General features: G+C 37.5%; 1 long non-coding RNA gene across 1 annotated transcript; it reads right to left on the bottom strand.

Moving 5' to 3' along the window:
- Nucleotides 1–15,854: 15,854 nt before the first annotated feature.
- LOC122144042 lies at nt 15,855–16,507 on the bottom strand. Its single transcript, XR_006159507.1, has 3 exons — nt 16,409–16,507; nt 16,054–16,148; nt 15,855–15,919 (listed from the first exon to the last, which is right to left on the bottom strand). It is a non-coding gene; the product is annotated as an uncharacterized LOC122144042 (long non-coding RNA).
- Between the last annotated feature and the right edge of the window lie 7,836 nt (nt 16,508–24,343).

Raw genomic sequence — 24,343 nt, 5'->3', positions numbered from 1 at the left:
ATGTTAAAGTTTATATTTAGTGACACAGTACATGAGTATAATGGAAAAGTGCTGCTTTACATTTTGTGAAACATGTCAGAACTGTATTTTGTTAACCACATTTAGTCTGAACAGTCTATGGGCCATACTTTTGCACAAGTGCATTACTGTTAGTTTCACCTCTTTCAGTAGTTTCCTGCACTCTATTAAATTCTAGAAATAAGAGGGTGGAGCGGTTGGACACCGAGCATGTAGGACGTGTCTCCCTTTTGCTCTGCGAGTTTGTGTTTATTTTAACTTTTTAACAGTTTCTTTTCACTAATTTGGCTGGTGCACAATTGTGACAAGTACTTGGTCAGTTTCGGTGTGTTTTGGGGGAATTTCAACTGACAATGGCAGCTGCACGTGGAAACTCGTCTCGCACAGGCCGTGCTAATAAGGCTTCTCCCTGGACTGAGCCTGTATCTCCGCCGAAGGTGGTCACGCACCCCGAGTGTGCCCCTGGGCTATGTTAGATCAGTTGAAGGGACATTTGCGGCAAAATAGACTTGCTGTCTTGTGAGCTTCGAGCGGACATTTCTTCGGTAAGAGAGGAGCTTAGGCACACAATTGAACCGATGCAACAAAAACATAGCTCCCATGATCAAGCTATCACGGAGTTGCAGCGCGCGTGCACTGACCACAGTGACCTGCTGACTTCACTGGATTCAACAGTTTCCACTGTGAAAGCCGAGGTTAAACTGCTGATCGATAAGTGTGAAGACCTGGAGGGTAGAGCGAGGAGGAACAACATAAGGCTGGTAGGTGTGCCGGAGGGGGCCGAAGGTGGGCGCCCAACTGAATTTATTGCCCAGCTGCTGATGGACTCCCTTGGCCTGGAGGAGTTGCCCCTGCTCGATCGGGCGCATCGCACTCTCCGATCCAAGCCCAGTGATGGTAAACCACCCCGTCCCTTTGTGATTCGTGTGCACTTTTTTCACGTGAGGAATGACATTTTACGCCGGGCCAGCGAGGCCCCTCTTCTCCATCAAGGCAAAAGACTGTTTCTCTTTCCTGACTATACTTCGTCAGTTGCGAAGAAATGTGCTGCATTCACGGACGTTAAACGTCTGTTACATTCGTGTCCCGGAGTGAAGTTTGGATTGAGGTTTCCCACGATTTTAAAGATCACTCTTCCCGGTGGAGCTACACACAACTTTGAGGACCCAGCCACTGCAATGGACTTTGTCAAGTTGAACTTAAAGTCTGCTGTCTCTTCTGGAGCTACAATTTGAAAGTGGCTGGCAGTATGTTTGGAAAACTAGGAGTTAATTTAACCCGTTTTCTGTTGGTAAGCTGCCCTGCTTTAAGTTTGTGTCATTTGGACTTGAGTCACTTTTCATATTTTGCTACTGTTTGTTTATATATTTATTCTATGCTTTATTACAACTCGCATGAGCATTAATGGTTTGTGCTGTTAATGGAGCATGTTTGGATGTTTTTGGTAGTTTGTGGGATTTGCTTGCGTCTTGTTTGGGAAGACGCTTCAGCTCGTGGGGTGGTGGGTGGTGTGAGGAGTTCTCTCTTTTTCTCTCGCTGTGTGTTTTGTGTTTTGGTTAGTCAGGTCGCCCATGTTTTAATTTATTTCTGTGACTGTTACATTCATACATTCCATGCTGCAGTGTACACTAATACTTGACTAGCATGCAGCAGTCTAGGATGCCACGACATTCAGGGACAGGAGTCAAATTTGTTAGCTGGAACTGTAATGGTTTAAATCAGCCTATTAAACGTAGCAAAGTTCTTGACCATCTTCAACAATTAGGTGCCCATATTGTTTTCCTTCAAGAGACTCACTTAAAATCTTCCAGCCATATTAGATTAAAGGGGAGGTGGGTCAGTCAAGTATTTCATTCTAGTTTTAATGTTAAATCTAGGGGTGTTGACAAATCGGTTCCATTTGTGTGCTCTAATGTAATAGCTGACCCTGTTTGTAACAGGACAGCTATATAGTAATTCTGTGATTCTGGCCAATGTGTATGGTCCAAACTGGGATGACGACAATTTTTTCCATCAATTGTTCGCCAAACTACCTGACATGTCCACACATCTACTTATTATGGGGAGTGACTTCAACTGTTGGGTTGGAGTGCCCTCAAAGTCTTCTAAGACCATTTTATCCTTTATGGATGAGTTCTCGGTCTCTGATCCATGGTGCTTTCTTAATCCGTCTGGTAAAATGTATTCTTTTTTCTCTCAATTGATTATTTTCTCCTGGACAATCATTTTCTCCACTCTGTTCAGTCTTGCTCTTATGATACTATTCTAATATCAGATCATGCTCCGACCACACTGGAGTTATTCATACAGGAGTGTGAACGTTTGTGCCCCCCGTGGCGTCTCAATACGCGCTTGCTATTTAATGAGGTTTTTGTTAAGTTTGTTTCTAATCAAATTGACTTTTTTCTTACTACCAACAGAACTCCAGGGATCTCAGCCTCCCTTCTTTGGGAGACTTTGAAAGCATACATTAGAGGTGAAATTATTTCATACAGCAGCTATGAGAACAAACAATGGGAAAAAAAATGAAAGGATTTGAGGTTACGAATCTCCCAGCTTGATAATATCTATGTTTCCTCCCCATCCCATAACATATAAAAGGAGCATCTCTCTCTTCAGGCTGAGTTTGATGTTCTTTCTAATAAAGAGGTTGAGGAGCTCTTATTTAAGGCTAAATATTGTTATTATGAATCTGGGGATAAGGCGACCAAACTTTTGGCCCATCAGCTTCGACAGGCTTCCTCCTCTCAGCAGATTCCACAAATTCATACTCCTTTTGGCGTCACAACTGATCATAAAAAAAATTAATGATCAGTTTAACCCTCTGGAGTCGATTAACGCGTATACGCGTTTTGGGTTATTTTCTCCTGATAACCCCGAAAAGAACTTAAATTACACTTTCAGTTTTGATCGTACAGATAAGAGCAATACATCAGTCGAATCTGTAAAGGGTCTACTTTTTTTTGTATACAGACATAATAACAACAAAACTTTGTGCACTTATAAAATAAAGATAACAAACAAGGAGTGCTGTCTGCAGCCTTTGTCTGCGCTGATCTTCAGATACAAATGCGTCATTAAAATGAACTGTAACTTTTTGTAGAAAATAAGATTGTTAAAAGGATTTCTGAAGGATTGTGTGACTGGAGTAATAATGCAAAAAATTCAGTTTGAAAGTCAGCTTTGATTTTCTCCTAATAAACTGTTTAACTGCACTCACAAGTGAATATTAAATTATGTTGTGGGATAATTAAATATATTCTAAATAAAACTACAAACATAAAATTATATAGATTTATTTTGTCCTCACATTCTTTCTTGTAACTCATCCCTCTCAGTGACACAGCTGACTGAATGGCTCATTATGCAGCTCATTATGCAGGCCTTTGTCTTCTCAGGTGTGAATTCATGATAGTTGACGCCTACTCGCATATGACTTTTACCAACAAAAAGTGTCTTAGAAAATTTAAATCAATATATTGTTTTCTGTAAGTGAGTAAACAAGATGATTTTCACATCATTTAGAAAAAAAAAATTCTAGGCTACAAGCTCCAGTTCTCCAAATTCCTGGGAACCAATTTTCTGTATGTGTTTTATTGCCTTATTCAAGTGATTTAACATTTTGTAGTTTTTCACTAACCACGCATAACATTTTTTTTCTCAAAAACACAATCATGTACATACATGCTGCTCACATATTATTATAGCCCAGTTTGTGCTGATTACAGTGAGATTAGACTTTAGCCATTTAGATATTTATAAGAAACTGAAAAAAAAAGCACAAATGTCAGGGCATGACAAAACTTCTCCAGGCCCCAAAAATACCCTTAGACTCCAGAGGGTTAAATGGTTTTACTCCTCTTTATATACTTCTGAGGTTGGGTCTGATCTGTCAGCCCTGGAGAGTTTTTTTGACTCACTGGAGTTGGTTAGGGTAGATACTGATATTGCTGAGCAGTTGGAGGGCCCAATCACCATAGATGAACTTAAAAGGTCAACATTTTCTATGCAGTCTGGAAAATGTCCAGGCCCGGACGGTTTTCCAACCGAGTTTTACAAGACCTTTTTTGACAAATTAGCACCAGTTTTGTTATAAACGTTCAATGAATATTTTACTCTTTCTAAATTACCTCACACTCTTAATCAGGCCTCCATATCATTACTCTTAAAAAAGAATAAGGACCCTCCGTCCTGCTCAAGTTACCGTCCAATTAGTCTTTTATCTGTAGATGTAAAACTTCTGTCCAAATTATTTGCTCTGCGACTGGAATCAGTTTTGCCTTTGATAATCTCTCCTGATCAGACAGGTTTTGTCCAGAACAGACATGGGTTCTTTAATCTCAGACGACTTCTCAATGTTGTTTATAATCCTTCTACTTCAATGGGGCTGGAAGCTGTAATCTCATTAGACGCGAAGAAGGCTTTTGACAGAGTGGAGTGGAACTACCTTTTTTACGCTTTGGAGAAATTTGGTTTTGGCCAGGAGTTCATTTCTTGGATTAAGTTGCTCTATTCATCCCCTGTGGCTTCTATCAGAACTAATGACACCCATTCAGATTATTTCCCTTTGCACCGCTCCACTCGTCAGGGCTGTCCTTTGAGTCCTCTTTTATTTGCTGTTGCTATTGAACCTCTGGCTATTGCGCTTCGTTCAGAGCCACGCATCACTGGAATAACAAGATATGGTCTTGAACAGAAGGTCTCCCTCTATGCCGATGACTTATTACTATATGTGTCCAACCTCTCTGTCTCAGTTCCAGCTGCTCTTGACATCCTTAGGTCATTTGGTCAGATTTCAGTCTATAAACTAAATTTGGACAAGAGTGAGCTGTTTCCTTTAAATCAAGGTGCCCAAAATGCTGCTCAGGGTTTCCCATTCAAAATTGTCCCATTTGGCTTTAAATACCTTGGTATCCAGATTAGAGACCGATTTGAAGATTTGTTTGATTATAATTTTGCCCCTTTGTTAGATCAGATACGGATGGACTTTTAAAGATGGTCATTGCTGCCTCTTTCCCTTGTGGCCAGGGTCAATTCAGTTAAGATGAATATCCTCCCCAAATTGTCCTATCTCTTCCAGTGCATACCTATCTTTCTCCCTCAGTCTTTTTTTCACAAATTAGACAAGTTAATCACTGAGTTTATATGGAACAGGAAGGTCCCTCGTTTGCGAAAGGAGCTGTTGCAGAGACCTAAGACCCTTGGGGGCTTGGACCTTCCCAACTTGAGGTTTTATTACTGGGTTTCCATCCTTACAGTAACTCAGCTTTGGATTTCTCTGGAGGGGGCACCAGTTCCTCCTACATGGTTGAGTATGGAGATGTTTTCTGTTAAACCTGCTTCGTTGACTGCTCTCATTCACGCTCCTCTTAGCTTTTCTCCCTCCCTTTTTTGCAACAACATCTTAGTTAAATCCATTGTTAAAATTTTGAAGCAATTTCGACGCTATTTTGGTCTACAGACCTTCTCTTTCCTAGCACCTTTATCAGCTAACCCTGTTTTTCATCCTTCCTTAATTGATGGGGCATTTTCTTTGTGGTCTGACTATGGCATCAAGGCATTTAGGGACTTGTATATTGCTGGTACATTTGCATCCTTTCAGCAACTCTCCGAGAAATTCCATTTGCCTAAACAGCATTTTTTTTAGATATCTTCAAGTTCAGCCCCAATTTCCCAAATCTCCCAGAGGCCTCTCTAATTGACTCTTTAACCCCATTTCCTACCATTAAGGGTGCGATTTCACGTTTATACAATCTCATCTATTTTTTGCAGCTTACCCCGCAGCATAAAATTAAAACCCAATGGGAGGAGGATCTAGGGGAGGGAATCTCGGAGGAGCTGTGGGTTGCCATTTTGCGTTGGGTTCACTCCTCATCTATTTGTGCTAGGCATGGTCTGATCCAGTGCAAGATTCTACATCGTACCCATCTCACTCGAGTGAGGCTTTCCAAAATCTATAATGATGTCGATCCCATGTGCATTAGATGTCATCAGGCTCCAGCTACCCATGTCCATATGTTTTGGTCTTGCCCTTCACTATTTAATTTTTGGACGCAGATATTTGATTCTATTTCTGTTTGTACAGGGGTTCAATTTGATCGAACAGCATGTACCGCTTTGTTTGGGGTTTTACCTCCTACTTTGCAGCTTCCTAAATATAAAGCTGACTTTGTAGCCTTTGTCTCCCTATTGGCTAGACGTTTGATTTTATTAAGGTGGAAGTCTCCTGCTCCGCCTTCTCACTTGTCTTGGATCAGGGACATACTTCAGTTTGTGAAGTTGAAGAAAGTTAGGTGCTCAATACATGGTTCTCTTGCAAAGTTTAATAAAACTTGGGGTCCGTTTTTTGCACGTTGAGGGATTGATTTTTACGGCTATTCCAGAGTAGTCTCCCTGATTGTCTACTAATTGTGAGTTTTTTCTTGTGTGAATTTGTAGCATGCTGGGATGTTTTTTATTTATCTCTGTGTAAGTGAACATATTGGGCTTTTATTTAGCAGTGGGTGACCATTTTGTGTTTTTGTTTTGTTCTGTTTTTTTGTTCTTGGGGGTGTTTTTTTTATTTTTCTTTTCTTTTTTTTCTTGTCAGTTGTACTTGACACTGTTTTGACTCTCAATTTGTTACCTCTTGATTTTGTTATGTCACTGGAAAATCAATAAACAAATGGTTAAAAAAAAAAATTCTAGAAATAAAATCATTTAGTTATTAGTCATAAAACTGGTTTGATACTGAAAAGGTTTCCACTATCCATGACTCACTTTTAGAAAATGAATTAAACAGTTTTTAATGTAGTTTAAAATAATTAGTATTCAAATCCAGCTTGGTCAAGCAAAAAGTCTTCACACACATTTGTATGAGACATAACTGAATTACTTCAACACACAGACACACATTATTTTCCCTCTCACCTTTTACGGTCGTCTTTTGCCTCTTTGTGTTGTGGTTTGAGTTCTAGTGTTTTTCTTAGAAGCGTGTTGCTGCTGGCTGTGGAAACTCGGTTAGTTTGACCGCATTGGTTTAACCCACACAGATCTGAGATCATCTCTGAAACCAGTTTGGATGGATGCTGCTGTGAATTCTCACACATTCAGATGAGATCACAGCTCCTCTTCCTGCTTCAACTGGCTTTCTACAACTGAAACTCAACTTTTTCCTTTCGCATAAAGGTTTGCTATAGCTGCTGCAGACCATCTACAAGTGCACTGTTAATTTCATTGTTTCAGTGTATCAGTGTTTATTTTAATGGTTTTATGTGAAGCAGGGTTCCTCATTCACACACCAGGCTGAGATTTTCAAGTAAAGTCAAAGACCTTGATTACATGATTCAGGTGTGTTTAATTAGAGCTGGAAAGTGGTTCTCCAGGACCAGGAATGAGGAACCTGTGGGCTGTTTCATAAAAGACTAAGGCTAAGAAAAGCTGGGATTACAGTCCAAAACCTGAGGGGTATTGCACAAAAGTAGAATTGAGAAAGCCAGGATAACAGAAAAGGCGCGGCTTGACCTAGTTCAATCATCACATCCTGGCTTAGTCTGTTGCACATTTGCTAAGCCAGGATGAGAGCGTGCAGCTATGTCAAGCCAAGTGTACATAGTTGGGATAAGTGCACGTTCACGGCATTCTGAAACAGACCACGGGATCGATCACAGAATCAATGATGCAAAAATGGATAAAACCCGTGCAGCATACTTCTCGCCAACTGAGCAACAGCTTCTAATGGAAACATATGAAGAGGTGAAACATATAATATGTAAAAAGGGAAATACAGCTTCTTTAATAAAACAAAGACAAAGTTTTATTTCAGATTATAGATTAGATAAATTCAATTAGATTACTAAATAAAAATAAAAAAATAGATAAAAGAGATAGATGTGATAGATTAAATAGACAGATAAAATGAGCAAAATAGATCAAATACTGTAGATGCGCATAGTGTTTAAGTGTTTGCAATTAATCATACATGTGCTTGCATGAGTAACATGCATGTCCACTGGTCACATTTAAGGCAAAGTGTCCAACTGTTAATTTTAGGGAAATTACAAATAACTTATTGAATTGTAATTATGATGGCTTCAGTGGAGCACTGGTTATTTGGACTACTTATGCATTCAGTTGGTCCGCTATGTCTGCCAGGCTTACCCACTTATCCACTATGCGTATCTACAGTATTTGATCTATTTTGTTCATTTTATCTGTCTATTTAATCTATCTTATGTCTCTTTATCTATTTTTATTTAGGTTTTTAGTTTTCTATCTAATTGATTTAATCTAATCTGATAATTGTGATCTGTTTTTATCTATCTAATCGTTTATTTATTTTATCTCTCTTATCTATCTATCCTTCTTAAAGAACAAGCGTGTCTGGCCAAAAAAGGACCTGGCAGCAAGTACAAGAACATTTTGCAGACTGGTAAGTGACTTGATGTGAGAAAAATTAGGTGAATAGTGTCTGCTGCCATATTTTATTGTCTGTGTTGATTTTAGCATTGAAAAAAAAAAAGGCTCATATATCTGGCACGGGGGGTGGCCCTCCAACCCAAGACTTGACCACAGCAGAGGAGCTGGCCCTGGAGTTGAATAAAGGGAAGCCAGTGATGGCAGGGATCATTCCTTTTAGCCCTTTGACATTTGCATATAAATTACATGTATGACAAACGATCGTACATGATCCTAAACATTTAATGTGACACATGTAGAATTTTAATTCATATATAAGTATTTTCTTTATGACAGCAGTAACTGTAAATCAAATATAAGCTGCTTATACAGCCCTACTGTCTCAAATGAGTTAACGTGTTCCTCTTATCAGTTAAAATGTAGTCTGATTTCTATTATTTATTTTCATTTTTAATTCAGTGGTTTTAACTTTTAATTTAGTGTTTGAAATGCTTTAAAGAGCAATTTTAGATGGTAATGTTTTAATATTCTTCTAATAATCATAAAAGGCACAGCTGTCAGAGAGAAAGGCTGCATGGCTAGAAACTGCTGGTCAACTGAATGGGCAAGTAGCAGCCATGTTAAAATGTTTGGTAACACTTTACAATAAGGTTGTATTAGTTAACGTTAGTTAATGCATTAGTTAACATGAACTAACAATGAACAACGCATCTGTTCAGCATTAATTAATCATTGTTCATGTTAACTTATTCATATACTAATGTATTAGTTAATGCATTAGTTAACATGAACTAACAATGAACAACTCCACTCTTCAGGATTACTTATTGTTTTGTTAATGTTAACTTACACATTTACTAATGCATCTCTTCACATTAACAGATTAATTAGTTGATGATGTGGTTAATGCATTAGTCAAAATGAACTAAAAATGAACAACGCATCTGTTCAGCATTACTTAATCTATGCTCATGTTTAATTATTCGCATACTAATGCATTAGTTAATGTATTAGTTAACATGAACTAACAATGAACTAGCTTGTCGATAGTTTTATTTAATTGTAATACAGTATGTACACATACATTTATTTAGGAGCTAACACACACAATGGATAAACAATACTAACTCCCCATTTGGACACTGATTTGGGCTATTGGTAAACTTGGAAACCATCTAAACAATAACTGATAATGCTTCTCATGTTTGTAGACTGTTTATTAACATGACTTACTACTATCAAAGGGTTATTTAAGGGAATTAATTTGTGAAACTTATTGTAAAGTTAACACCAGTCCAACATTAACTGATGTGTTCTTAATATTTGTAGACTGTTTATTAACACGATTAAGGCATACCACTAGAAATTAACGTTTTATGCCTTCAATTTATAACAAGAAAAATGTAAATACAAACCACATAATTTCTGAGGGGGAAAAAACAATATTTCAAAGGCTAGACCGAAACTAAAAATCAATTTTAATAAATTAAAGTTGTTTTTATTAGGGATGCATGATATTGGATTTTTGCTGATATCCGATATGGATATTTTTCAGCTCATTTTGGCAGATACCGATACAGATACCAACATATGTTTGGAAACAACACCATGTCTCACCTGTGCAGAAATTATAAGCAAAATATTTTTATATATATATATATATATATATTACTATATTACTATATTATCGGACTGATATTCCAATATCAGTCCGATAATATCGTGCATCGCTAGTTTTTATGCAATTAAATAGACATGCTTTTAATAAATTGATATTTAATTGTATAAGTTTCATGATTTTAATTATACATTAGATACATTTTTGATTGATAAAATGTAATTTAACTATAAAAAAAACGATAAAAAAAATATTTTATGTGGCCACACGAAACCTCGTTGGATGGGCTGAATGATGAAAATTTTGATGTCTTTGTAGATGCGCTGGATCATCATGTCATCCTGTGCATAAATGACAAAATCACACCCGTCCAATCCTGAGATCAGTATTTGCCCTTGAACTTGCCAATAGTAAGCATGCTGTTGTTTTAATTCTGGTGTGCCATTGTGAAATTTAAGTTAAGGACAGTCTACATACCTTTTTTACATTTGGACATTTTATCTCCAAAAGGCCAAAAAACATGGTGCTCTTTAGGGTCAGAAATAATCCCATCAGAAGAAGCCCCCAGCCAAGATCCACAACGGTAGTAGTTTATTTCTCGCAGGAGACATTATTCCTCAACTGCTGCAGACTGCATTTCGAGGTCTCTCTGCATGTCTGCTGTCTGGCGAGTTTCTTTGTAGAATCTTTCAGCCAGGTGTTCAGATGAGCTCTGGTCACGGTTTTCTGACAGAATGCCAGTCAAGGGATGCGTTCTGTTCTTTGGTGGCTTGCTCGATATTGTGAGCCATTTCCAAGGTTACTGTCAATGACCTCATGTGAAGTTGTTCATGTTTGCTATGGACAAACAAGCAGACAGATGTGTCAAGGCTGTAACCCTGTAGTGGCTGTTGGTATGACAGAACACTCCCAGCCTGATCTTTAGCAAAAGCAGAATCCACCAACGAATCCTCACCATACATCCCAATTGTGATGACTAAAGAGGCTGTGGCACAATCCTTGTAACCTCTGCCACTTGCAGGACTGAGAGGTCAGGCAGCTCACTGGTTAAGGAATAAAAGTGTTCTTCAAAAGGTAAATTCCTTAGTTCATAATCTGTTGTCTGATCTTTCATATTTATAATTTAAAACTATATTCACTTTTTTTATTATGAGTTTGAAGTATTTGACATTAATTTATGTTGTGGGCGTCATGATAATGCTGTGAAATATCAATGAAATTGTAGGAAAATTTCGCCCCTTAAAAAGTGATCTCATACAGTAAGTATTTTTAAATAAATCAGAGTTTAGAAAAGTTTATTTAAAATACTACAATGAAGAGTTTAAAAGTGTCCCACCTTAATCCGTCTGCAAGTTTCCTCTCTTTGGCTATTACGGACAGAATCGCCATTCTATTGACTGAACCTGGCTTGACTTCCTAGAGATACACAGGGGACATGGTAATAATAATAATAAAATGATTATTACAACACATTTTTAGAATACTGACATTTTTATTATAGTTGGTCAATTCAGCAGTCAAATATTTCTGAATAATGACCACTGTCCACTAGGGATATGCCGGTATCAAATTTTCCTGTTGCGATTAATTGATAATGCTTTTGTCACGGTATGCGGTATTATCACGGTATTGAAATTTAGTTTCAAAAAAGGGGTCATAATACAGTATAACAGGTTAAATAACTTTTTTCTTATAACAAAAATAACAACATTTAAATACTATAAAGCAATACAGAAAAATATATAAAGTTAAAAGTTTTACACATTAAAGTGCAAAAGAACTATAAAGAGCCATAGGTATCACTTTACAATAAGACCTCATTAGTTAACCTTAGTTAATGCATTAACATTCAAGGCAAGGCAAGTTTATTTATATAGCACATTTCATACACAATGGTAATTCAAAGTGCTTTACATAAAGAAAGTAAAAACAAATCATGAAGAAAAATAACCACAAAAATAAAACAAGCAATTTAAGAAAATTAAAAAAATTGACTTAAAAAGAATTTAAGACAGTTTAAAATATAGTGTAATCAGTTTGGACATCGCATAGTGCTCATTCAATAAATGCACAGCTAAACAATGAGCAATAGCTACATTTGCTATAGAAGTTATTAATCTTTGTTAAAAAATACAAGTCTTAGTTCATGTTAGCTCATTAAATAACACAGGTGGAACTTTCAATTTTAACAATGTTTTATTAAATATTGGAATACCTAAGATTAATGAATGTTCAGAAGAATTTTTCATTGGCAGTTTGGTTAACTAAAGAAGCCCTAATGTAAAGTGTGAATGAACAATAAAGAATCAAAACACTTTCAAACAATATCTAGGGCATGTTGTTGTCCAGATAAAAAAAAAAAAAAAGTTTGAAAATACATAGTCTATTAAGTCTAAATATTTAAGTATTTGGCTCTGTGATGAACACCATAGCAAATCCACAAATCTGAGTGGCTATTTAAAATTATTTAAATATGGTTTAGAAAGTAGCAGCTGATTTATTTATGGGGTTTACAGGGTAATGACTGCAGTTTAGCGCCATCTGCTGTCAGAGAGTGAATGTGCTTTCAATCAGCACATCTCTCACGGGTTTCTCCATGTGCTTCTCTTACGTGCTTGTTTACATCAGAGCGCACGCTTCTTTCAAGCAGGGTACAGCGGTGTTGTGCATTTTGACCAGTTGATGGGAAAAATATTCTTTAAATGCATTCCAAATTCTGAATAATTTGTAATATATAATTATTCACGGTATTTAGAAGTGCCCACGATAACAATATCATGCATATTCATTACCGCGATATATCGCATTACCGAATACCGGCACAAGTCTACTGTCCACTAGGGGTTGCACAGACTAGTCGACTTCAATGCTCTGCCATGATGCTTTAAGCTTGACGTCAACTAGTCGCTGGTCCTATAGAGGGCGCAACAGGATAAGAAATCTTTGAAGGACTTCCACATTTACGCTCTGTTTCCAGTTAAAATGACAAATTAATGTTTACTCCGAAAGCTCCACAAGACATGTGTGATTATATTACTGGATGCTCGAAATTGAACAGGAGAAGCACATTCCAGACAGCTTATTGTACAGGAAAGTTAAATCGCTGTTCTAATCTAATGTGCTGCTGGACTGTAACGCACACACGTAGGCTACAGACAGTAGCTCGTACGTCACGCGCAGATCACACACGCACAGAATCATTCAGCGTGGAAATGTACCGTCAACGCTGTTCTGTGATTTCTCAATAAAATAGCTTAGGAACTGAAAAGTTCAAGCATATATTTCTGAAGAACTAAATCCCACAGCTTCACACGCAATCACTCTCACTAATGCATTCATATGAATGTAATCTTTACTGTGCTACTTTATCTGTATCTGATTTAGAACGAGCAGAAATCTGTGAGAAATATAACGACTCAAAGGCAAAAGAACTGATAAAAATTAGCTGTTATAGGAGCAATAGTCATGTGGGCAGCGCTGTCTCATATGCCATAGCTGTGCACAAGGGGTTTGTCACATCTCCAGACTTATTTGTTCATTAATGACGTCATCAGCTACTTGTCGACTTCGACTCGACTTTCATCACATAAAAAGTCGAATTTAAAACATCAGAAGCTGGTCAACCCCTAGTGTCCACAGAAATTACTGGCTGGATCATCAAGAACAATTATGTCTCCTAAAGAGCAGCAGTGACTGTGTTCTGTATTTATTAATACTCTTTACAGCTTAGTAAATAAAACTTTAACTCAAATCATGTTTATTGATTAAACTCAACTCTTCAAATGACATAATGTCCAGTACTCTTAGTCCATTGCGTCTTTGTTGGTTTTCAGAAATCCACTGCAGCGGTATGCAGCGCCTGGCAGTAAATAATACAATTTTGAGAAATAAATCTTAGAAGAGCTCCAGGTGTTGTAGGAAAAGAATCCCTAAAATACAAACCAGTGGGTCAAGGTCCAGAGAGATTCCCAATATGTTATTCATTTATTGAACAACATCCGACCCAAAATGCCTTTAAGCGATAGTTCACCCCAAAAAATGAAAATTTGATGTTTATATGCTTACCCCAAAGGCATCCGAGATATTGGTGACTTTGTTTCTTCAGTAGAACACAATTTATGATTTTTAGCTTCAGCCGTTGCAGTCTCTTAGCCGTATAATGCTTGGGAAATGGTAACAGAATCTATGAGAGAGAAAAAACATGCACAGAAAAATCCCAATTAAACCCTGCTGCTTGTGACGATACATTGATGTGTAAAGACACAAAACGATTGGTCTGTGCAACAAACTGAACAGTATTTATATCGGTTTTTCACCTCTGATTCACTGCAATGTCCGAACTGTTAGAACTCTTTGTGAACACGCTTCACAGCAGCCTGCATCATCTTCTTCTTGCTTGATTTATGGTTTAATTATTTACTATTTTAGAAATGGCCACATCGGTCCTTTAGAAAGTCTAGGTTCATGTTCTCAAGAACGAATTAGCCATTTTTCCGTCTCTGGGTCGGTTTCCTGTCTAGTCCAGGGTTCTTCAGCCGACTGGATGTTGTGTGTCCTCTGAGGAACAGTATTCTTGACCCTGTCTTCATCCAGTCTCTGTTTCATCATCTGATCATGTTATTTAGAAAAGGACCAGAACATTAAAATGTCCTCCAGTCAGTTCAGTACTGTTCAATAGCTGCTTCATTTTCTGATCATAATTCAGAAATGAAAAATACACCAGTACTTGACCTCTAACGAGAATGAGAATGACTGCAGATGTAGTTCAGTTACACTACCTACGTCTGACCCAGATGACAGAAGGATACCCACGCCCTGCCTTCATCCTAGAGCTGACTTTCAAACCATTGGTGCTGTAAGATCTGCTCTAACGTGGGCCGCTTCGCTGGTCTGCGCTCCAGACACTGATAGATCAGATCACTGCATGCTGCAAAAGTTTGGAGAAGAGAGATGGTTAGTCAAGACCACGTAACACACCAGAGCTGACTGTTGTGTGGAAACACCTTCTCAAATATCTGATAAAAGCTACGAATGAGGAGAGGTAAATGTTTATCAGTGTCTGTTTCCTCACCGCAACGCTGGATACATCAGCTTTCCAAGTGTAAGGACAGGCGTGTCCAATGTTTGATTTTGGTTGAAGGCAGCTTTGTGTTCACCATCATAAACAGCGTCACACCTAGAGCCCAGACGTTTGTTGGGGACGGCGTAGTATTTGGGTTTGGAGAAGACCTCTGGTGGGCAGAACAGGAATGCTCCTGTAAGCAAGACATTGTACGATTAATATTTTTCAGAAAACAAAAAATAAATCACAAAGCGATACAAAAGCCAGCTCAGCTCACCTATATATATTTCAAAGCTGTCATAGCCAGCGCTGTCAAGCAGGGTGACCGGAGCCGAAGTCGATCAGCTTCAGCTCCAGAGTGTCGGTGTTTCACCCAGGACGTTGTCAGCCATCCGTATGGAACGTCATTATGAAACACGCCGTGGTTTATGTTGCAGTGCTGCACCGCCAGGACTAACATGACGCATGAAGCCCCCGACGCGACCTCCGCGTCACTCAGTCTGACGAATCTGTGATGACCTCTCGCAAGGGACACGCAACGGCTGAGGGAAACTCCAGAACGATGCGAGAAGACAGGGGACAGGGGCTGATCGAACCACTCGTACATTTCTATGATGTAGGGGCACACTGGAGGACCGTCTCAACATCAGCATCAGCCCCACTTCTGTAGCCAGACATCTGGAACAACCAGGCTAGAGGACAGGACAAGACCACCAGCGGTTAGATAGCTTTAAACAACCAAAACATGTGTTCTTTACTCTTTGCCAACTCACAATCTGAAGAGAACAGTAGTTGCTCCATTTCTGCGTTCTTTTGATGGCAACCTGCAAAGAGAGAAAAAAATACATATTAATTTTTCTCACATTCTCCAATCTGTCTATTATTTTAAACACACATTTAGATCAAGTGGACATGGATCTCTACATAAGGAGCCAAATGTTCAGTAAAAGCATGTCACCTCTCGGCCGTCTGATTTTCGGACTGCCTTGAACACCTGGCCGTAGCTTCCTGTTCCTATCAGATCTTGCAGTGTGTACAATTTGTGCAAAGATTCTGAAAAACACAAGAGGTTGCAGAATAGGTTTAGTTATCTTATATTAAATTATGTGTCTGATATAATAGCACTGCTCTCTGTATCAAAAACAGACTAAAGAAAATCATAGTGACAAATGTTTCTTTAAAATGAAATGTGTTATTTATATTTGTTAAACAAGCAAAGGTTTATAACTGTGTTAAAGTAGCTGCTATTAGGATTACAAAGTAATAACACTTCAAAACTACTAAAGTAAAGCTGCATCTGACAGCAGACTCACTGGTAGTTGGCCTCCAGTCGGGGAGATCTGGGGCAGATGTGGGCTCGGTGTCAGGGCCGTTCTGGAGCTCAGAGGGTCCCGGGACAGACTCCACTCGTGTCCGTCTGCAGCGGGAGGAACGGCTTTTTTCACGGCCTTCCAGGCTCTCTTGAAGAACGCATGGATTCTGCTCCTCCTGGTTGCCCTCGAGCGGGAGGAATCTCTTCATTGAAGAAAAACAACAGGAAAAATATTAGAAACATGTCCGATCACAAATTAAACATTAGTGATTATTAAAGATGTCTGTGTAGCGCATGTTTACTTAGAAAAACAATGGAAAAGTAGTGAAGTGGATTTCAGAAACTCTTTCTGTGTGAACGACATCTTACAACTGCTAAAACCATTAATAAAAACTGTATGCAAATTTCTGACTACAATATTTGTCACAAAAAAATGTTCTGCAAGTATCTGCTGACTATGTAATGTGTGTTCTTGTATAATGAGATGAAAGGGTTTATTTGTTGGTAACATAAATCTGACCTGTCGGGCTTTTCTCAGCACAAGGCTGGTGCACTCACTGCTTCTGAAGCCCTCTTTTCGACTCGACAGGTCGGCTGGGAGTCAGCTGGCAGTGAATCGATCAACTCTTCGTCGATCCACTCACAGAAGCCGCTGCAGAAGCTGATGTTATCCAGCCACGCAGCCGCTTCTGTCTCATTAGACACGGACTCAGATGCTGGCCGCATCGTGACGCTGAGAGTGGACTTAACTTTAGTCTGTACACTGTGTGTTTGTGTCTGCAGACTTTCGTATGTAGATTTTCTCTGGCACTCCGCAAACTCGCTCAGATTCTCACCGTCACTAACTGTGAAGACTGTCTGCAGAATGCGCGCGCGGTTATAAGGGACTGTGACGTCATCGGGATGCACGAACGTTCCAAAATGGAACGCAACAGAGCGCGAGTCTCGAGCGCATTTTTTAAAAGCGTGAGCGAGTTTTTTTTTAACGTAGTAAAATGTTGTGAAGAAAAAAAAAAATGATTGGTGTTTGTGTTTTTGATGTTCAAGTTGTCGACATCCGCAGTCATAACACATAACACATAAAACAAATAAATTTGGAACGATATCACACCAAACAATTTTATGTGAAATATTTGTCCTGTAAACTATAGGCTACGTAAAAGGGGAAACCATCACAAGCTGCTAAATTCAAATCTGCGTTCGCCAGAGCCAGAGCCACACGCGTTTTTAAAGTGCTGCGCATTATAACCAATCACATACGATTATGTTGAGTTCATGAATGCAAGGACCAATCAGAGGCGTTCAGATGAGACATCGTTTCATCACCGCGCGCGCTGGCTGACTGAATTCTTCTGGCTAATTATTTCATCAGAAATAAGTGAAGATGTAAGTAAGATATTAATTTCACAGTGCAAACAGCTTTTAGAGATTATTATGGGAGTTTTTGAGAGTGCTTAAACTCACTGGACTGACGTGAAAATGTTCTTTGCTAATGTAAAGTTCTTTTCTCTTTTTTTTAAGTGTTTTATAGGGTATTTTTTAGTTTCTTACAATTATTCTTAAATACAAATTAAGTCGTATTAAAAATATTTTATGGTATGACACCATATCTGGTACTTAAGTAAACAGACAAAGTTTTATGCAAAGATAATAGATTACACAATTAGGCTACTTTACTAGAGAACTGACATCATCTATAAAGGTGCAACATGCATTTACTTGAACATATTTGAGAATCGAGATATTTCATGATACATTTTGGGAATATTTAAAATAATACAAAATAATAATAATCACAAAACCTCTGCTGAATAAAACAAGACACTATTAGAAAATGTGTAATGGTTTTACTGGTTATAATGGGACTTGTATTGGTTTTACTGGAAACTGTAATGGACCGTGTTCATCTCTACTGGTAATAGGTTGCCTTCTGTTGGTGGCTGGTTTAAAACCAATAAATCATTATGGAATATATGTCCCAAAAACAACACACTACAGAAAATCATTTTTAATGGTTTCAGTGGTGGTTTAAAAGATGATGGTTTGTAATGCTGTGTAATAGTCTTTGTTGTGATGATTTTTTTTTTTTCAGTAGGGACACAAGCCTACATCAGTTTGTGGCTGCCTGTGTGTCACATGACAAGCCATGAGCGGTACCCCCTTCACTCTTGCCTCCTCAAAAATGATGCCCTTGACACTACAATACAGAATTATTTGTCAAATAAATGAAACATGATGAAACATTCATTTTAGTTGAACTTGTTATAGATCACTTCCAGATTGCAGCGATACATGACATAGTGAAAATGACTGAATGAATAATGGGCTATAAAATAGTTTAAGATTAATTGTGCCCCCTTAAAGCACAAGTGGTTACTGATATAGAGACCTAAATGCTTTAGCAGACAATCGGTTCACACACAGTGAGTCCACATTTATATCACGCTCGATCCTGATGTCAGAGAGAGGAGGATAGTCTGCAGGTGATCAGCTGAGATAAAGCCTGTCCAGACAACAACAGAGGAGTCAGTTTGCTCAGACAATCACGGCCTGACAGCATGCCAACCGGTGAAAGTGAAGTAGAAAAAATCAGTTAATGCATGTATTATGGAGAAAGTGTTATCATGTGAATTTTATTTAGCCCTGTAATCTTTGTAGTGTTCTTGGCTTAGTGTTTGACTGAACATTGGCCTAATTTTGAAAAGAGCTGTCTCAAGCATTTCAGGAATATCAACTTAAAAGCAACAACTACACACTGACAGTTTTTTCTTTAATAAATGAATAAAAAAAGCCATAGTTGATTTTTAAGGAATTGATTTTGTATTTTATTCTGGGCTGTCACAAACGATTTATTTTTGATAGTCATTGATGGCCAATATTTGGCCATTTTCTTTATGCTAAATAGAAAATGCTACAGTCACTATCTTCTTGAACAAGAACATATGGACATTGAAACCTCGCTCTGAGTTTGCATGATCTGAAGTCGCTGTGAACAGTTTAGCATATTCAGAAAGATATTGGTTGATGTACTGTCCTGTGTTTGGCGTAGTTTTATAAATGATTTTATCTTATAATTATATACTATGATTGCACACTGTTTCCAGATGAACGTTATAAGCAGCTCAGTCCAAGACTCACAGCAAATGCAGATCGATGGAGTTTTAGAGACGTCTCAGCGCATGTAACATGAGAAGTTTGTGTGGAGCAAAGCAGCATTTACTCTGAATGGGAGATGCACATAACGTACATGCATATAAATAAAGCGCATATTAAACCAGCATATATCTATTTAATTGAATAGTACTATGGCTGGGCGATATGATAATATTATTATATATTGACGATGTCTTGTAAGTATTGCGATGTGGATGTCAACAGTCAGGTAACAGATGATTATTGACAAACTAGTAAGTTGCAAAAAAATATTTTACATAGCCCCATAGTCACCATACCAGGGCCCGGTTCCCCGATAACGCTCACTCTTAGCGCGCTAAGAAGGACTCGAAAGATATATCTTACCAAAGTTGTTTATGTTCCTAAGTGTGTTCCCCGAAGTGTCCCTTAGGAAGCTTCTTAACACGCTGCCTCTTACGATACGGTTTTATTTTGTGTTTGGTTTTTGTTTGTGCGCGGCAGTCGACCGTGAGGGGCTGTCACGCTGTTTTGTGTTTATTTTATTATTAAAGTTTTATTTGAGTGTTCGCTGGTTCCCGCCTCCTTCTTCCCGTGATTATAGAGTTTTATATTGTTACAATAGACTATTAATTAAATTATCAAATAGTCAGTAATATGTTCACACGATATGTTGTGACGGGTAGACGAACCGGGTATCCCTCACTAATCATCCACCCTCCTTATCCCGCTCCGAGTCCAGTGCCGTCTTTAATTCAATACAAGGACACGTTGGATCGCTGCCATAGTTGGTCGCTTACTGGACACCACCATGCTTACCCATTTATAGATCTTAGCCACTTTAGAGCCAAATTGTTTTGCCAGGGATTTTAATTATCAAAAGTGATTGCCAATTTAAAAACACTTTAATGACATTACGAAATAGCCTAGGCTAATTACCACCATATTAGTTCTGATACCAAATAAAGTCAACTTCATAAATAGGCCTGTATCCATTGCAAACATATTTTCTTATTAGTCTTAAAATGTCCAAAATCATTGTATAGCCATAACATTGTCAACATACCATAGTTACACTTGTACTGCGCTGCGCTGATTTCTAAAGACTGCTGCACAGTTGTGGTGACTAGCGTCTTGAGCTCAAACAACGCTAAGAGAGGGCTTACGAATGGTCCAGACCAACCTTATGAAAGTGTGACTTACAGAAGATATACTTAGCGTACGAACGTGTCGGGAATCGTGCCATAACATTAAGAGAGAGGTTAAGGAATAGGTTAAGAACTACTTAGCGATAAGAACGTTTTGGGGAACCAGGCCCAGGTCTTTTTGCATGCAAAAATTAAATAATTTAGGAGGGTTGGGAATCAAAAAACTATTCCATTTTTGGAAATCAGATCAGATGCGTAAGGTCAGGAATCAAATTACTTGTTAAATAAAATTAAATTCCAATTCTGCTTTTCGGTTCCTGTATGCGTGTTTATTGTGATTTCAAAAGATTTTACTGCAAGAAGATAAACTTTGGTACAAATTAATTAACATGAAAACTCTGGACATTTTTCATACTTAGTTTATAATTTATGTCAGTGTCACTAAAACTATGATAACTTTTCTGAACACATTTAACCTTTGTTTTACAGAAAAAATTTGCACAGTCGGTGTTTTCCCCTATTCTACACCTATAGCTTGACTACAAGTTTAAAAACAACACTACAATTGTTATAATCAAGGAAATTAAACTTACCATAATGAAATGTGTCCACACTGGCAATAATGCCAAAAAGAAAGAGAAACATGGGAAAATAGGCATATTTTATTTAAGACATTTTCCATGACATCAACATGCATCTATCATTCTTACAATTACCGCCAGAATGAAATCAAATTTGGGTTCTACACTGATAAAAACAACTTGTAGGATTTACTTGATAAAATCATTGTAACAATTTGCACTCAATTTTTCTTAGTAAATTTTACTGCTGTGATATCAAGTACAACTTACTTGCCAGTATCAAGTAAAATGTACTTAACTCTAAATGTAACATTTGTGAAGACATACGTAAATGTTACTTAATTATATTTAACTTAGCAGGTTGTATTTATTAAAAGTAATTAAGTAAATTTAATTTTAAAATGTGAAAATATCAAGTAAATTTTTATAAATCTTGTAATATTTAGTGTTATGAAGTAATTAAGTAGATTTTTATAATGTCTGTCCATTTCAACATTTTAAATTACTTAGTTATTAATGAATTTATGTTTACTCACTATTATTATGTAAATGTTGCTTTTTTTAAGTGTTTACCAAATAAATGTATATATTTTTCTCTGCATCAAATACCCCTTTTATCACAAATCACAATTAAATACACTAAAGTTTGAACAGTTTATTATGTCAACATTCACATCTTCACATCAACTGATTAGTAGTTCTTTTTTTTAAGGTACATTCAGTAACCTCTCTGATCATTTACAATAACTGTAGAAGCAACCAACAATCAACAATTTCCCCTAAAGAAAAGAAAAATCCATTTTACTCCATCCAACACAAATCTGGAATTATATTTTTCAAATAGCTCTTCTTCTTTCTTGTCGAGGTACAGGATAAGGCTGCAGATGACAGTTTTACGTCAGTTGTCCACTGTATTGGTTCCTTCTGAGAACAAGGTCACCCTGTAAAAGGACAGACACAATTTGTGATGTTAAAGTAATACTCTAAAAGTTAATGCCAAATGTATTTACAGATTCCATATTACATTACACAATAAAGAACAGGGGGAAAAATAAGAGCTGCAATATTATAGTATTGTTACAAAGATTTCTACTTGCCTGTATGAGGACTAATGTTTGCCGAGCCCGCGTTGTCAGCACCAGTCACTGATATCACAACGCACTCTGTAACTGTTCTTTTACCTGTGAGAGAAAACAATTGTTGCACTGAGTTCTCATTTACATTGTGTTTTAAGTCCTTTTAATACAGCATTGAACATGTGACGAGTACCTGACAATTGCCATGGCAACGAGGCGGAGAGGCTTGCCGCCCATTGCATTCAAAGTTAACGGTTCCTGCTTCATTTCCTAGACTGAGATGCACAGGGCGGAAGCTACTGATGCTAACTTTGGGTCTAACCGTTAGCCCAACTCCTCCCTCACTTTAACCGGTCCAAAGGCTGTGATCTAACGTTAGGTTTTAAAAACATTACATTTTTTTTTAATTAAAAAGGTGACCGGACCTTCATACCGCTAGCTCACTAAAATAAAATGGCTGAATTCATACAAGCACTTGCTGCTACACTCAAAATGTTTAATTGGTATCCAAGTTCACCTGCCATCTGGTAGCGTTACTGCATTTTTCCAAACTTTCCTTTTTTGGTGCAGACTAGCTTTGATAAATTACTTGCTGCGAAATTTTCAGTGGATATAAAAACAACTAAGTTAGACACTTTTTAAATAAGGCTAACATTAGCTAGGACACACACAGGCAGTCAGCACGTTAATACATCGATTTCCTTACAGAACGTAACAGTTTGAGCTTAATCACGGCCAGCTAACATTAAATTACTCTGAAGTTAACAGACTGGGTGACTTTTTCTACAAGCACGCGGTTAACTAGATTTAATCCCCTCTATTTTTGACTAACCAGTCTCAACTTTATAGAAGTGGATAATGGCGGCGCTTTAGCTAACGTTAACCTTATTGTGATTAAAACTCACGTTCAGTTAATTTTGAACCATAACGTCTATGCAATAATCAAACCATCAAAATGAACACATAGTTGTTATCACAAATCTAAAATAGAAAAGTCAAAACGTGCCGAAAATAAGTCAGCCATGTAAAAGCGACATCCCAAACCGACCGTCTCTGCCACTGCAAGCCGGACCTTGTTGTAAAAAAAAAAAAAAAAAAACCTGCGCATGGATTCAAACGCACTTTGCTTTTCAGATTAAAATTTACTTAGTGTTTTTAGGTGAATGTGCTATGACTATAAAACATTAAATAGTATTTGTAAATATATGATACAATTTACTCTTTCTTCTTATGTTATTACATGAATAAATAGTGTAAATTTTACTTTAGGTTTTTTTGTTTCAAATTTATTTTTATTTTACAATGTTTAAATTACATGAATTAATGTAAAAGATTTTACCATACCACAAAGTCATTAGTTTCAGTGTATTATTTTCCTCAACATTTCTCCTCAAGAAATTCATTTCAAACACAAAGTTGATAAGAACAGTGGAAATTATTAGCAACACCAACATAAGAGAAAAGCTAATATTTTCTGTTAGTTTAAGCACAAACTAAAAAACTAAAACCAAACTTTAATGTGGCAATAATTAAGACCAAACTGACCATGGTGTGTGTTTTATGGGGGGGTCGTGGTGGAGGTGGGGCTTGGGTAGGACAATATTATCGGATAGTTGCGGTATTTTTTTAGGTCATTACCAATAAGACATTTTTGGCATATCGCCCAGCCCTAAATAGCACTATCCTTTATTATGATTTTTAAATGGTTTTAGTATTTCTTGCAGCTGAGTAGTCAAATTTATTTGAGGAATTATGACAGCCCTATTTTCATCTGTAGTCAGAGCTTCTTTGAATAGCTTAATCATCATTCTTTATTTTCACATACTCAAACAATCTAAACTCAGAGACAAGACAATTAGCGAGTTAATACTGGTAGTAGCACTGCTTTATGTAAACTAAACGTTTTGTGACAAAAAAAACAACAGCCATATTTACTTCTATCACCGATCACTGGTGGCATGTCTCCAGCCGATAGTTCATACAGAGGCTTTACAAGGAA

The sequence above is a fragment of the Cyprinus carpio genome, unplaced genomic scaffold, assembly GCF_018340385.1.
Source record: "Cyprinus carpio isolate SPL01 unplaced genomic scaffold, ASM1834038v1 S000006585, whole genome shotgun sequence".
Classification (NCBI taxonomy): Eukaryota; Metazoa; Chordata; class Actinopteri; order Cypriniformes; family Cyprinidae; genus Cyprinus; species Cyprinus carpio.
Note: the sequence above shows the minus strand (reverse complement) of the source record. Positions and strands in the feature narration are given on the sequence as shown.